The 14,104-nt window shown below is 39.4% G+C and overlaps 1 protein-coding gene across 4 annotated transcripts in view; it reads left to right on the top strand.

Annotated features, from left to right (window-relative positions):
• SPATA13 (spermatogenesis associated 13) overlaps positions 1-14,104 on the top strand; it is a 218,947-nt gene that overhangs the window by 62,383 nt on the left and 142,460 nt on the right. The window contains exon 1 of one of the 4 annotated variants that reach the window (XM_064645365.1): positions 5,705-5,778. The exons of the other annotated variants lie outside the window; for them this stretch is intronic. The gene's annotated coding sequence lies outside the window, so the exon portion shown is untranslated. Of the gene's footprint in view, positions 1-5,704; positions 5,779-14,104 lie in introns of those variants that run through there. 4 annotated transcript variants of the gene reach the window in all.

Below are 14,104 nucleotides of genomic sequence, written 5' to 3'. Positions count from 1 at the left end.
CACAGTATTCTGAGTAGGCTCCAGACCAAATGTTAGCATCAAGCTAAAAAATAATCACTTTTTAGTGTGTGAAATTAGGTTTTCCTTGGTAATTCAGTGATGGTACCAATCAGGTAATTTTCTAAAATTCACACTGACATCAATGAGGGCTGTTGATTGGAAAGATATGTAGATTAGAAAAAAATTCATTATTGTTTAGATTTTGATTTTGGGGTTTTCTTTTTGCCATTAGTACTGGTTTTTACTAGGTATATATTTTTGGGCAAAAATAGATTTCATTTAAGTTTATACTGTATTGGCTTGGAACAAAATCTGGATTCTAAACACTTTAAATGAAATTGTATTTAGAAGAATATGTGTTGTGCCTTTTAAAGTTCATTACACACCTGTCTTATTCATTGTTTTCGTAAAATCTTGGGTTTTGCCAAGTGTAAAGTTTGGTGAAAGGGTGGACAGATGGTGACCTAGTTATCTTTTTGAAAAATGTTGATTTAACTTCAAGCTCTGCTTGGTGCTTCACTTAAGCAGAATCTAAGGCAACAGGGGTCTACCTGATCGGGGTTATCACATATGCCCTGCTGGAGGCAGGATGTGAAAGATCTTCTCTGGAGACCTCTGACAGCAACCATGAATGTCTCACCAGATAAGTCTTAAAAGGACCATCAGAGAGGAAATACATTGTAGCACCCTGACAGTGAATTTTGTTAATTAAATACAATGCACCATTGAGACACAAGGCTAAGGACTGCTGCTTTTAACTCCCAAGACAATGTTTTGTTTGTATAGCTGGGGAATGATGCAATGTTACTGAGACTGACTAGGACAAAATGCCTCCTTAAGAGATGAGCCTAAGAGAAGATAGTACCTTAACACCAGACATTCTGAGGGGGAAAAGAAAAACAATAAAAACTCTTGAGCATCTCAAAGTGCTGATCAGAGATTTTGTAATGCTTTCTTCCCTCTTGAAGGTGGTGTCTTTAAGCTTGACCAAATACACATTCCTATTGCTAGCACATTCCTATTGCTCCAGCAAGGTTTGGACAAAATCCCTCTCTTTTAAGTTGATCATAAGCTCAAAATCAGAACCACTGACACTGAGATGTGCCTTGCCAAATACTTCATTAAGGACTTCTCTTAAATTTGCTGGGGTAGTAGCTCAGAATTTGTGACTTCTGCCACTTTGCATCACCTTTCTTCATGGTTTCTTAGTTACCATATGGAAGAAAATTCCCAGCAATATTGTGATGGAATGGGAGGAAAAGAAGATTTCCTAGAAACTTTGTCTTCTTTATGACAGTAATGTAGAATATAGTTGGCATGACATATTTCTTGAATAATAATTTTAATATTTGTTTTACTCAAGGCATAACTTCTAGCTGTTGCTGATACATATAATTACTGAATGAATTGTGCCTTGATCCTGCATTACTGTGAGCAGACTGTAACCAAGCATTTTCTTTCAGACCACCAGAAGGAGCTATTGAATTCAAAAAGCCTTTCCTTCAAGGCAGGAATTCCTAGTACAGCACAGGAACCAGTAGGATAATAGAAGTCCAGCTCTAAACCAGGAGAAAATTCTCATTTAGAGTCTGCATCTTTTTCTGATCCACTGTATTGTAGAATTAAATCTACACTGTACAGAGTTTAAGATGCTTCAGGGAGTGGTTTCAGACATCATTTCTTAAACATATACTAACAAATACTGACCAAATCCAAAGAGATGGGAAATTCATTGAGGCATGTTTATCAATACATTTTCAAAGCCCAGAGAGTGTGGAAGCTGCCATTCTCCCTTAGGCCCCAGCATGGAGATGTTAGGCTCACAGACTTGCAAAACACTTAAGAGCTAACGGCAATGTCCAGAAGGATAAATGAAACCTGAAATTTTACCTATCCATGCTGACTTGCAACCAAAATGCACTGGCCACCTGTAAAGTGTTTTCTGAGGTGATATGAAGATGTATAACTATTTATTGTGTCTCATGATCAGATTCATAAAATGAGGTATGTGATTTATAGCCTACCCTCTAGGAACTTTGCCCTTTATATTTGACCAAAATTCCTTACACTAGCAGAAAGCAGATTATGTTGCTTTGGTCTGTCTTCAATTTACACTTTCTTTTGTCTGACAGCAGCCTGAAAAATTTTTGATGGTCATTTGCAGGTGGCACATTCTCTGTGTGTGTGTGTTTTCGAATCAGTGTTTAAATGAACATTTAATTAATGTTTAACTTTTTATTATTAAAACAGCATTTGTTACTAAGCTCCCAGTTGAGACATCCCATACAATTTGCTAAGCCAGTGTTTCCAGCATGCTGAAAGAATACATGCTTTAAACATATGTATTATGCATGTCTTTGGATTAACATGGGGAGAAAAGGTGTCTGAGGAATAACTTTTCTAAATTTTTGCTAGTAGTTCAGGCTGACTGATCCAAGGACTGACTCTTCTTTATGTTGAGTTTCTTACTTCTTAGTGCACTTATGCTCAAGAGACTCTGCTAGTACTCAGGTATAAGTTTAGGCCTGTACATAAAATAAATCAAATATTGCTGAGGAGCTTACAGTGCAAATGAAAATTATGCATCAGAAAGTAGGAGGAGAGAAAAGAGCAAGGAGAAGCTGAAGTATAGTGTGGAAAGGAGGAAAAGGTACTGGACATATAGTTTGGAGACTTCATATGTTGGGCTCTTTCTTTGTTTTACTTACCATGATAATGTCCAGTAGCCTTTTTCAGAGGTCATGATCTGGTGCGAGATGCTTTGCTGTGCAAACATGGTTCCTGTCTCAGATTTGATCTGTATGATTGAGATCCAGGACAAGACAGTTGGAAAAAAGTCACAAATAACAGGCAATGACAGACACGTCAAAGATACTTTATAAATTTAGCAATTCTAGAACAAAATCCATCTGTCATTTTATAATGACCCAAATACTCTTTATTTATGCAGCGAGTCTACTCCCAGAAGTACTTTGGGGATAATACTATATAAATATAAATACAGAGATTTCTTCTTCCAAAAACAGTTTAACATGCCCTATACTCTTTTTATTGGAAAGTGGGAATTAGTTACAAGCTGCTATGCACCTGTAATGACCTCAAACCCTGATTATTGACGTTTTATGGAGTTATGAGACTGTTGCTTTGATTAAAAACAGAAACAACCACCAACCTCTGTGCTCAGCACTACAGTGTGTGCTTAGTTTAGGCCATATCAGCCTAAAACTCACTTGTCTTCATGCTACAGATTTTCATCCCCAGAGTTCTCTATCATTGTGGCACAAACTACCAGAGGACCTGTTTCAACCTGAGCCTGACTTTCTGTAACAAATGCATCTCATAGAAACACAGCATTGTTGGCACTTGGAAGACAGTTTACATGGAAACCATCCTGGAAATACATCTTTTCTTGTAAAGGAAACTTTCTACTTCAGATTCTCAGTAAACCTGTACTTTAAAGAAAAGGAAAAAATTGTAGCTTTTATCAAACTAAAGCAAGAAGATACTTCATGTTATTTTTCCTCTTCTTCATTGACTGATGCTTGAATAGTCCTAAATGAACCTAAATAGACAAGTAAATTAAAGCAGACAGTAGGAACTCAGTTGAGGAAAGAAACGCTTCTCATTGTGCGTGAGTCTCTTCAGAAATACACAAATATGTTACTATCAATATATTATTTACAGGGAGCTGAATCTTATTTTATCTTTATGAAAATAACAAAGCTCCCTTTCAACCTAATCACAGGAAACAGATGATTTCTGTCTATCCGGTTAAACCTGGTTTAAATAATAGTACGTACTGTTCTTCCCTTTAAAGGTGTGCATCAGATCTGTTATACCTCTGTTAAAGTGGGCTTCCCACGAAATTTTTTTGTTTATTCAGGTTCAAGGTAATTTGACACTGACTAGTTGATTTGTTGACCTTCTTGGAAGGGTCCTGGTATTCAGAGTTCAGCTATGGGGTTGCTTTGCTAGTATTTCAAATAGTGGTTTTGTGATGTGGCTTTTGTAACCTTTAAACACTGTGGGCTTAATTTTTGCCAGTGCAGACACTGATGTACAGGAATCCAGTCATATGCTGTCATCAAAAGGTTTGGGACATTCCTTATTTTTAGCATGGTTCTTGTCTTCTTCTGGACCACAAGACTTAGACAGTTGGAATAACTGGATTTTTAGAGAGTCAGATTGTCAATGTTCTACTCCTCTTGGTGAGCTCTTCCATGCCTAATCTGTCCAATGTCAGTGCAACTTTTGTATAAGTAGGTATTCATTGGCAAGAATAAAGGGTTTCAAGTCTGACCTCTTTCCAACATTGCAAATTTGTTACTCATGGTACAGTTACTGACTAGTAGAATGAAACATATTCAAGACATTTTGATGCCTTCTCATTCAGTAGCAAACATCTGTCTAGAGTTACAGACCAGACCCACAAAGCAAGTAGGAGAAAATCAACACATCTTTGAACTTGCTAGAAGTTTTCAAGGGAGGGGTTATTCTCAAGTCACATCAGCCTTCTGAAATGTCAGGATGTAGGCTCCCTCCTTCAAGCAGTGCTGAGAAAGAGGCAGTTTCAGAGGGCGGTTGATCCCACCTATCTTTCTTCTTTGACAGCGGAGGAAGTTAGGTGACTTTTTTTATCTTTTTGAAAAGATAAATATAGATGAGAGACACGTTACCAAAACAAGTCTGTTCTTTGCATGCTGGTACTATGATGTGATGGTGTCAGTCAGAGCTGACTGCATGTGTTGTGTTCATGATGGAAGTGTCTCCCACATGCAGCATCTCCCACATCATGTAGCACAGTCTCTGCATGCAGTCAGACATTGTTAATGGTGGCCATTATACTACATAACTTCTCTCTTTCCTTTTTTTTGAATTTTTCTTTCCATGAGGGTAAATTTGCCTCAGTAACAGAGGTGGAAAAAGTACTCTGAAGCAGGCTGAGGATCATAAAGTTGTACCTTTTCTGTCTTGTCCTATCCTGTCCCTTTGACTCTTTTGCCCTAGTCTCCAGATTAGACCATCTGTGAATCTTGTTATCTAGTACTGTGCAGAACAGAGTGTGTGACTGATCTCTTGGCACAGCCAGTGTGTTGCCTTGGTGGGTAGTGTGGGATGAAAAAAGCACAATACATGCCTTTTCTGTCTGAGACTTGTTTATCCTCACAACATCCAGGCCGCTCTGGGAGAGCTCTCCTCTTGGTGATCACTGGCAACCAAAAACGAATCAAATCAAGGCAAAGTTAGAGAAATTCTCCTATACAAAGAGCTGTTGTAAAACAAAGCTGCATTTTTGTGGTGCATTGTCCTGGCTCTGTGTGAGTCCTGTAAAGAGACAAAGGCAAGTAGGAAGGAAATCTCAGCTGCTTAGTAAATGCCCTAATTTGATTTATTTACTGCTCCCTTCCCCCACTCAAACTGTTCTGCTAACCTGTTAGTCCCAACTCAGACAAGTAAGACCAGCTAATCTGATTAGTTCTGACATACAGGAGCAAGGCTGCTGGGAAAAGCTGGACCCTTACAGCTGTTTCAGGCTTCAGCTTTGATCATAACGTTATGGGTTTCCTGAATGTATAGTGCAGTGTGACAGAAGCCTGCAGCATGCACACAAGTGAGCAGTGTGACCGTCACTGAAGATTTCTACCCTGGGTCTGAGGCCACTGGGTCTGAGGCCAAGATTTCTACCCTGGGTCTGAGGCCATGTTTCGTGTCACCTTCAATGTAGTGACAGAGAAAGTTACCTTCACCTTGGCAGCCTGCCCCTCCGTCACATGGAAGGTAAGCTCAGATATGCATCATGTAAAAAGGTTGGTGGCACAGTAAAATACGTTTCTGAACTGTTTTCCCAACCCTAGGCTCTGTTTGCAAAGTTTTAAGGGGAGTGATAACATTTTAAGGGAATTGCACTGCAACGTGGCATAAGCACAACTGGTTGGAGTTAGACTAAATGGATCTAGGGAACAGCTTACTCATTGCCTTTTAAAGCTGTTCTCATGTGATTTTTAAAATGGACAAATTCATTGTCACTTTCCTCATTCTGGTCTGGAAATGCCACTTACTTATATTAATAGCAAATATAGAAAAATGTGTAAGCACAAGCTACTAATTTCTGTAAGGAAGGGACATGGTTTGGGGAAAGCTTTCAAGCTTCTTTGGTAATTTAAGGATTGCAAGGATCTATGAACTGTGTATCAAGGTATGATAAATTAGAAAGAAATGCATTTTTATGATAAGGGACTTGAAGTAAAAAAATCTAAGATAAGTAAATAATGCTTGCCATGGGGTTGTGACAACATTTGGCAGAAATCAGAAATGCTTTGCTCATCAGCTCCTTCACCCACTCAGCGATTCAGTTCAGATCTTCATTTTCTCGAGACACATATTCCCATCTTATCTTGAAGACACCAGCATTGTCAGGATGAGATGAGACCAAGGTCATTGCCTTTCTTTTCTCTTCTAAGGTGTGTGTGCTTTCACTGTAATGCAATTTGAGAAGATATCAGTTACCATCTTCTGAAGTGTTGCTTTAAGAACTTCCTCTTAGAGTTTGTTATTTACAGAGCAATTACTGTAAGAACCTCATTTCTTTCTGTTATTAGCTCTTTCAGATGTGAGACAATTATGAATAACTAGATACAGTGTCAGAGCAGTGTAATTGCTCTTGCTTTAGCTGTCCATGATTCATTATGTGGTATAAGTAGTTGTCATATATCTTTGCTGTATCATTTTCTCAGTCTTGGGCCTGTCTTTTCTCTTGACTTGTGAGGCAGGTACTGCCCAGAAGCTGCTATTAGAAGGTCTTGAAAGGACCTAGTACAGTGTGACCTTAACCAGATCTGTGCTATTTGTAGCATTGTGAACTAAATAAAACCCCATCAGCTGGGACAAAGTGTGTTTGGAGTAAAATTCACATGAAATTAAATAAACTAGGCACCCTATCTCTGTGGGAGAGTTTATGGTGATATTGTTTCAGTTTCCCTAATTATTAGGAAAACTTAGTTTTCCAAATGTGTATTCACTAACTGGTAATGAAAAGATCATTTCAACACGTCCTAAAAGGGCTTTATCTGTGCTTGCTAATTGTGTGTTAAAGAAATTTCTGCCTTCATATCAGAATGCAAGGACTTAGAACTCTCTGCCTTTAGATTGCAAAGCTCTTAAAAGAGGGGATTGAAATGGAAAAAGATACTGGATCTTAGCTGGCTCGAGGAGTCTTGGTACAGCAAATGGGTGCAAATGTAACCCATCTGTGTGTTGCATTTCAGTGCTCATTTATTATGTTTCTGACAGCTGTTAGACATAAGTGCATTGTAGTAAATCCCTCTGGAAGAAATAGGCAAGTACTGAAAAGTGCATCCTGGCACATTTTTTCAGTTCACTCCCTCTTCTCTTATTTGCATAATTTAAATTATTTGATATGTGCAATATGCAAAGGTAAGCAAATGCTTGAAAGTAAAAGCTAAAAGAAACTATAGTACAGTAGAACTTTGTGAAATGTAGTACATTTATTGATGAACTAAATAAAAAATATGTAAGAAAGTGGGCATAATTATATGAAAAAACAAGATGGCATGCCAAGCCAGCAGAAGAGATGGCTTTGCAGTAGAGTTTACATAAGTAATGCTAAGTTAATTTAAGGAAAGCTTTGTGGAGGGAGGTAATATCTTTTATTGACCAGCTATTAGAGTTGGAAAAAATGGTTTCAAGTGCACAAGTCTTTCATTTTGACAGCAGGAGGCTAATGAAAGACCACTTCCCTACAACCTTACCGTGCTCCTGTCCTTGTGTCAGCCAGAACAGCACTGGTATTGCAAGTTAATTTAAATCTTTTGAAGCTGAAAGAGGTCACATCACTGCTGGAGGAGGAAGGACTGAGACATCTACTTTTAGACTGCCTAGTCTTTTTCTTTCAAGAGTAAGTGGCCCAATCTGCAGATAACACTGGCATGTTCTACTTTGTCAGCACAGTGTGACCAGCAGATGAATCTTGCACGGTGTGGTGGGACCAGGACAATGTGACAGCTCTGTAGCAGATGTCTTGGGGACATGAGGAAAGGAGCAAGTTCTGTCCAAAATTGTTACCTTTCTACCCTATGCTATGCAGTGCTCATTTCTCTTAGACATTAATTTCTCATTGGTATTGGTGAAAAGTGTTCCAGCCAAACCCTACTTTGATTATATGTAAAATATTCATTTATAAGATATATTAATAAAAAAATAAAGACAGGACTTCTGCTCCAGACATTTCACAGTCTGTAGGATATAAAACTCCACTGCTTTTGCAAAACATTGTTTTGTAAAAAATAGTTTAATTAGAATTGGGGAAGGGTATGGACACAGGACAACTAGAGGGAAGTGACAGCTGAAAAGGCTGTTGACAAGTGCAAAGGGCTCAGAGTTGAACGTGGCTGTTTACATATGCACCAGTGCTTGAAAACCAAAGCAAGAAGTATCGTTACTATAAACCGCGAGCATCTTTATTATAAAGCCCGGGGGTGGGGTGTGGGCTGCTCTTTCTCACCTCTCTGTGTCAGTCTGCCTCCACTCATTTCCCTGCTCCTTAGAGAACAGGCTGCTGGTACTTCTCGATCTGTTGACAGGTGTGGAGCTGGTCGGCAGAGCAGAGGACTGAGTAATTTGAGATATGCGTGGGTTACACAAATCAGACTGCAGCCGCTATCAGCTTGGCCAGAGTCCCTCTTCAAAGGGCTTTTCAGGTTTCACTCACTTGAATTACTGTTGCATTTTCAATCAGTTGCTGCTAACATTTGGGGAGTCTGGTGTTGCGCCTCTTTATGTTCTATACCTGGCTTTAAGAACAGACAACAAGATCGTGCAGTTACTGATATACCAGCAAACTTCTACCAGTTTCCTAAACCAGGAATAGGCGACATGCTGCTTAGATGAACACAATTCAAATTTGCAAGGTACCAACAGATTTAGTTACAGAATGTATTTGCTTGTTGAGGCTTAGTTATGCTTGAATCCTATTGATTTTCTCTTACTGGTTGCTGGTTTGGCTTTGTTGAATTCTGTCTGAACTGTATGGGGTAAAGCAGTGAAAACTGCTGGTTTGTGGCTTTCTATTCAAGGCCAGGAAATTCACTTGATGGGGATCAAACTAACTCGGTGCTTTCTTGCCAATTGATGCTGCGCTTTATCTCCCTGACACGGACAGATAAATGAGCTGGAGGCGGCTTTGCAGTCGTTTGGAGCCTGACCCAAAGGCGTTGTTGCCAACTTTCGAAAGCCGCACAAAGGCTCTGTCTGCCTGTCAGTTGCAGCCGTTGGGGCAGGGACCTGCTGCCTGAGAGGCTGGTAAATAATAACGATGTAAACCCCTCCCTAAGGATGTGGGAACAATGTGCAAATCGTACGAAGGAGGCAATATTTGTGATAAGGAAACCAGAAAAATTGGGCTCTTAGCGTTCGTTTTCTTTAGGCAGTGACTTGAATACAGTGCTTCTGCTTGAAAAGCGCTGGTGGGGAGGTAGGATGGGAGGCGTGGGAAGTGGGCAGTAGCACACAGCCTTTCTGTCTCAGATTAACCTTCCCTGTTGATGTTTAAGACACCTCAATTAGACTTACATAGAGCTATAGTTGTCTGCTCTGCTCAGCAAGAGTAAGGGCACATTAGTGAATAGCTTATTACTTTGTTGTCATTGCTCCTAAATACACCACCCAGTATCAAAAACCAGGGTAGTAAATACAATAGAAACAGGCTAATCTATGGATTTAGTGTACTGGAAAAAAGGACCAAACTGTGAGCAGAAGGACAGTGCAGTGGTGCTGCTAAATGTCATTCTCACGAGCAAGAGGAGTGCAAGAGGAGGGCAGTATGAATATGGTACATGCTGCAGTGGATTATTTTGAGGTTGAATCCACTGTATCTAGAAAGGTACATTTCTCCTTGAACAGTAACCACTGCTTCTAACTTTTAAATACAGAGGTGCTAGACACTTTCAAGTACAACTCCTCTGAAAAAAAAAAAATCAGAAACAGCTATTGGTCTCAGTCTACATTTTAAATGGGTTTTTTTCCACTTTGATTTATACACCAGACACCTGTACATCAGCTTCAATGAACTTTGTTCAAGGCTCACAAGCATGTGTGAAATGTCTCTTTTTTCTCCCTGCTTGTGAGTGCAGACTCACATCTTGAATATTTGTTAGCTGATCTTGTCACTTTTTGATGCACCCCAGAGGAAGCTGACAAATTCTCTTCCCTCTTCACAATATTCAGAGTCCTGTAACAGTCTATGACCCCATATACTTCTCTCAGTAATCCTGAACACTGCTGTACAGTGACACAACCACCCTTGTGATTATGATGCCTAGTTTGGGAGCTACTGCCATAGAAGCAAGTATTTTTGAAGTAATGATTTACTATTATTTCTAGCAACAATCTCAGAGCTTTATTACCTTGAGCCATGATAATAGATTAAGGTTTTCTTACTGTCTTTATACTTCTGGGAATTCTGTAGCTCCCACATGTCTCCTCAAAATTCTTGCTAGCAAAGATTTACACATTGTTAGAGGACTGAAATCCCTTCCTCCATCTCTCCCTGATTACTTTTCTTAATGTATGGCATACCCTCTTTTGCTAGCTTTCACCGCTCAACAAAAATATCAGTATTTTCTTAGCCTTCTACCAAACCATTAAATGCATGTGACTAAATGGATGAGCAGATTCTTGCTGAGGGGTCAGGTAATGCAGAAAATGAGGTCCGTGGTGCTCATTTGGTCCCCAGCTCTAGTTCACCAGCAGATGGTAGCAAACATCGCCTTCCTTGTGAGCTTCGCCTGGGCTTCTGCGAATGCGAAAGGGCCAGAGCGCCTCATCGGAATGATTTGTTTCCAGCTAGAACAAATAAGCTGTAAACAAAGTAGTTGTGCAACTTGCAACAAGGAGGATAACCACGGAAACCACGGAAATATTGCTGCAATCGGGACAGAAGAATTAAGTAGAGGCCGGAACAAAATCACTGCAGTGACTTGCACTGAATGGCACGAGAAGCATTTTGGTGTCGTTATTGTTCTTGTGGTGACAAAAAGGGACCATTATTTGCAATGTAGCAAATGAACAACATTCAGCGAGTCACGATAAAATTGAAATTGCCCTGGGTCAGCTTTGCTCTTGTATGTTGACCCTTTGTCTTCGTATTGAAGACATGGAAAGTTCAGGATGGGTATTTTTACTGGAGGCTGTTTCTAGTAATTTATTTGTTTTTCTTCTGAGCTGTATGAGCTCCAGCTCTTTTGTATTTAATATGGGCTGTTGATTACTGCTTTCTCTCATTCTTTTCTGTATGCTACTCATTCAAATATCTTGTGGCTGCAACTTCTTAGCTTCTTCTTCCTAACAACAGCTAAACTGAGAGAAGGAAGGGAGAGAGGGACAAGATAAAGAAAAAGCTGCTTAACTGCAGTATAATTCCCATAAGAAAATGTCTCTTCACTTATAAGACAGTATTGATTAGAGCTGGGCAAACTATTTGTGGCAAATCACTGGATAATTTTTTTGCTATTACTATTTTCAATTGTACCACCTCTACTTTTAACTACCTTACTGGAGATTTGAAATTCTTTAACTTCTTCACACAAACACTGTTCAATTCTGTAAGCAGTTTCTGGAAAGCATTATCTTTGTGTTCATTTCTCCATCAGTAAGTGTTTGATGACCAAAATTCTAAGAGTTGTCTGACTGGATACCAAAATTGATTTATATGCTTATTTGCAGGAAATGAAAAAAAAAAAGCTCAATTAAATATCATTTAAGACAACGCAGTGGTTTTTTATGGGTATAAAAATTTATTTCTTATCCAGTGCTTACCCTATTCTGAGCCAAAACACCTTTATTGATAAACTTTTAGAATAGAAAGTGAAGGAAGGAAGTCAGTTACGGTATTGTGCTGCTCCTTTAGCAGGACAGCTTGCTCTGGAAAGCAGTGCAGAATGCACGCTGGACTGGCTATACCTCTGGCAGTGCTTATGCCACATATTTGAGGACTTCTTCTGAAGTTGTCAGGATTCTCCTTTGGCCTTAGATCTTCACATTTTCTTGCAATTCTTAGAAATACCTAAATACTTTCTGTGCCTTTGGTAGATATGACTAGCCTGAGTCCTTTTAGCTCCTGTGGCATCAGTCAGTGGTGTTGGAGTTCATATACATTGTGTTGAACTACATGTACAGAGTACAAAGTCCTTCCAGAGTGACAACACTTGTCTTCTACAGCTGTGCTTTTGATGGAGGTGATGATCAATCAGTTCAGGGACAACCCAAAATTTTGCTTAGGATTTCTTGGTCCCTTCGGCAGAGAGGTGTTCTGGAAAAGGCCTGATCATTACTGGACCTCACAACCTAATTTGACAGAGACAGAACTGGAGGAGAGCATATGTCAGTGTCTTGAACATCATGGTTTGTCAGTAGGGTAAATCTGCCTTCAGGGATCCTTATGTTTCATCAGAAATGCCATGGCCATCTGAAGCCAAGCTTTGATTTAACATAAACTCACTGCTCATTCAAATTTGTTCAAAAGCACTGATGGATCTATTTTGTACTCTCAGGCTTTATACCCAATCAAGTATTATCTGTTTGCACATTTCCATTCTTATGCTCGGTCAAGGAACATCTCCCCTTGTAAAGCTTTCACTAAAGGATGAAACCATTACATAGCTTAAACTCTCTCCTCTATAGTGTGTTTAATCTGTCTGAACTGGAGTTACCTTCTCGTGTCTGATCAGATCCATTTTATGCTGTTGGTGTATTTATACTCGTGGTGCTTAGATATGCCAACATGCAGCCACAGCCTAAATACAGAAATGCAACCATACAAGAAGTTGATGTGAAATGCAAACTGTGAAGTTGCACCTCTGCTTAATCACATTTGCTTTCACAATACGCACACAGATGGATGTGAGCTATTTCAAATATTACACTCAAAATGTGTGCATTTACTAGTTAATATCAGCTCTATCTTTAGTCATCCTTTGCTGGGCTGATGAGATATTAGCAAAGGAGATCAGAGGTGGTAGTCTTGTAAAGTGAATCTGGGTAAGAAATAGGAGGGAAAGAGCAAATGCATTGGAACTGAAAGCTGTCACTGGAGATGATGTCTAGAAACCCAGTACACTGCAAGTGGAATTGTAAGGTCCTAGTTGAACACAAAGAAGTGTTGATTTGAGCAGTACAGAGACTGGAAAATATGTTGATATAGCACCAAAACAAAGAGGCATGTGTATGGGGGAAGTTTAGGGGTTGTTTTGCAGAAGTGAAGTTTTGGATTGTGACAAAAAGAATAAGCTTACTTTATGTAAAACACTGATCTTGATGAGAATACATTAGGAAATCATAGAGTAGCTATGTGTTTTGTCAGTGGGATTCCAGTGCAGGTGTTTAGCTTTTGGTACTCATAGTAATACTGGGGCATTACAACTCAGAACACTTTGTGCCTCACTTAAAAATACGTGAAGATTTCAGTATGAATTATAAAACAAGCAGTTGCAAACTTACAGCAGCATGTAGAAATCTTCTTTCACAGCAGTGGTAATTCATTCTTCTTCATGTACTTCTACAATCTTAATGCAAGGCCTAGTCTTAAAAGCACCATAGGTGCTTTACAAAATATAAAAAGGCATGGGGCCTGGCCTAAAGTGCTTTCTGCTTTAGTTCAGGCATGACAGAAGACATGCAAGAAATAAGAGTGAGATGGTGCAGGGATGAGGGAGACCCAGACTTCCTCTAAAGAGAGCACTCTAGTGTAGATTGTGTCCAGCCCCCGCTCTCCTTTCTGAAGTTAGCCAGGTTTTTTTTTCAGAAGCAATGGTTGTATGACATTAACTGGCACTGAAAGAGTTCTGACTGATTACAGTTTTATTTTTTACTTTTGATAAGAAATCAAGTCAAATCACAACTTGGGGCATTAAAGAAATATGTATCAATTTATCTTAATATGCCATACTTGAAATCAGAATGATTTACCTGCTGCTTTAGATGAACTTCAGCAACCCCTGATGCAGGGACAGGGACCTCCAAGTGCCTGGGGGTGGGCAGTTGAGAAAACACATACTGCATATATAATTTAACCCCCAGTGTGACTATAAAA

This window comes from Pseudopipra pipra, chromosome 2 (assembly GCF_036250125.1).
Source record: "Pseudopipra pipra isolate bDixPip1 chromosome 2, bDixPip1.hap1, whole genome shotgun sequence".
Classification (NCBI taxonomy): domain Eukaryota; kingdom Metazoa; phylum Chordata; class Aves; order Passeriformes; family Pipridae; genus Pseudopipra; species Pseudopipra pipra.
This window is presented reverse-complemented; position numbering and strand designations above follow the sequence as displayed.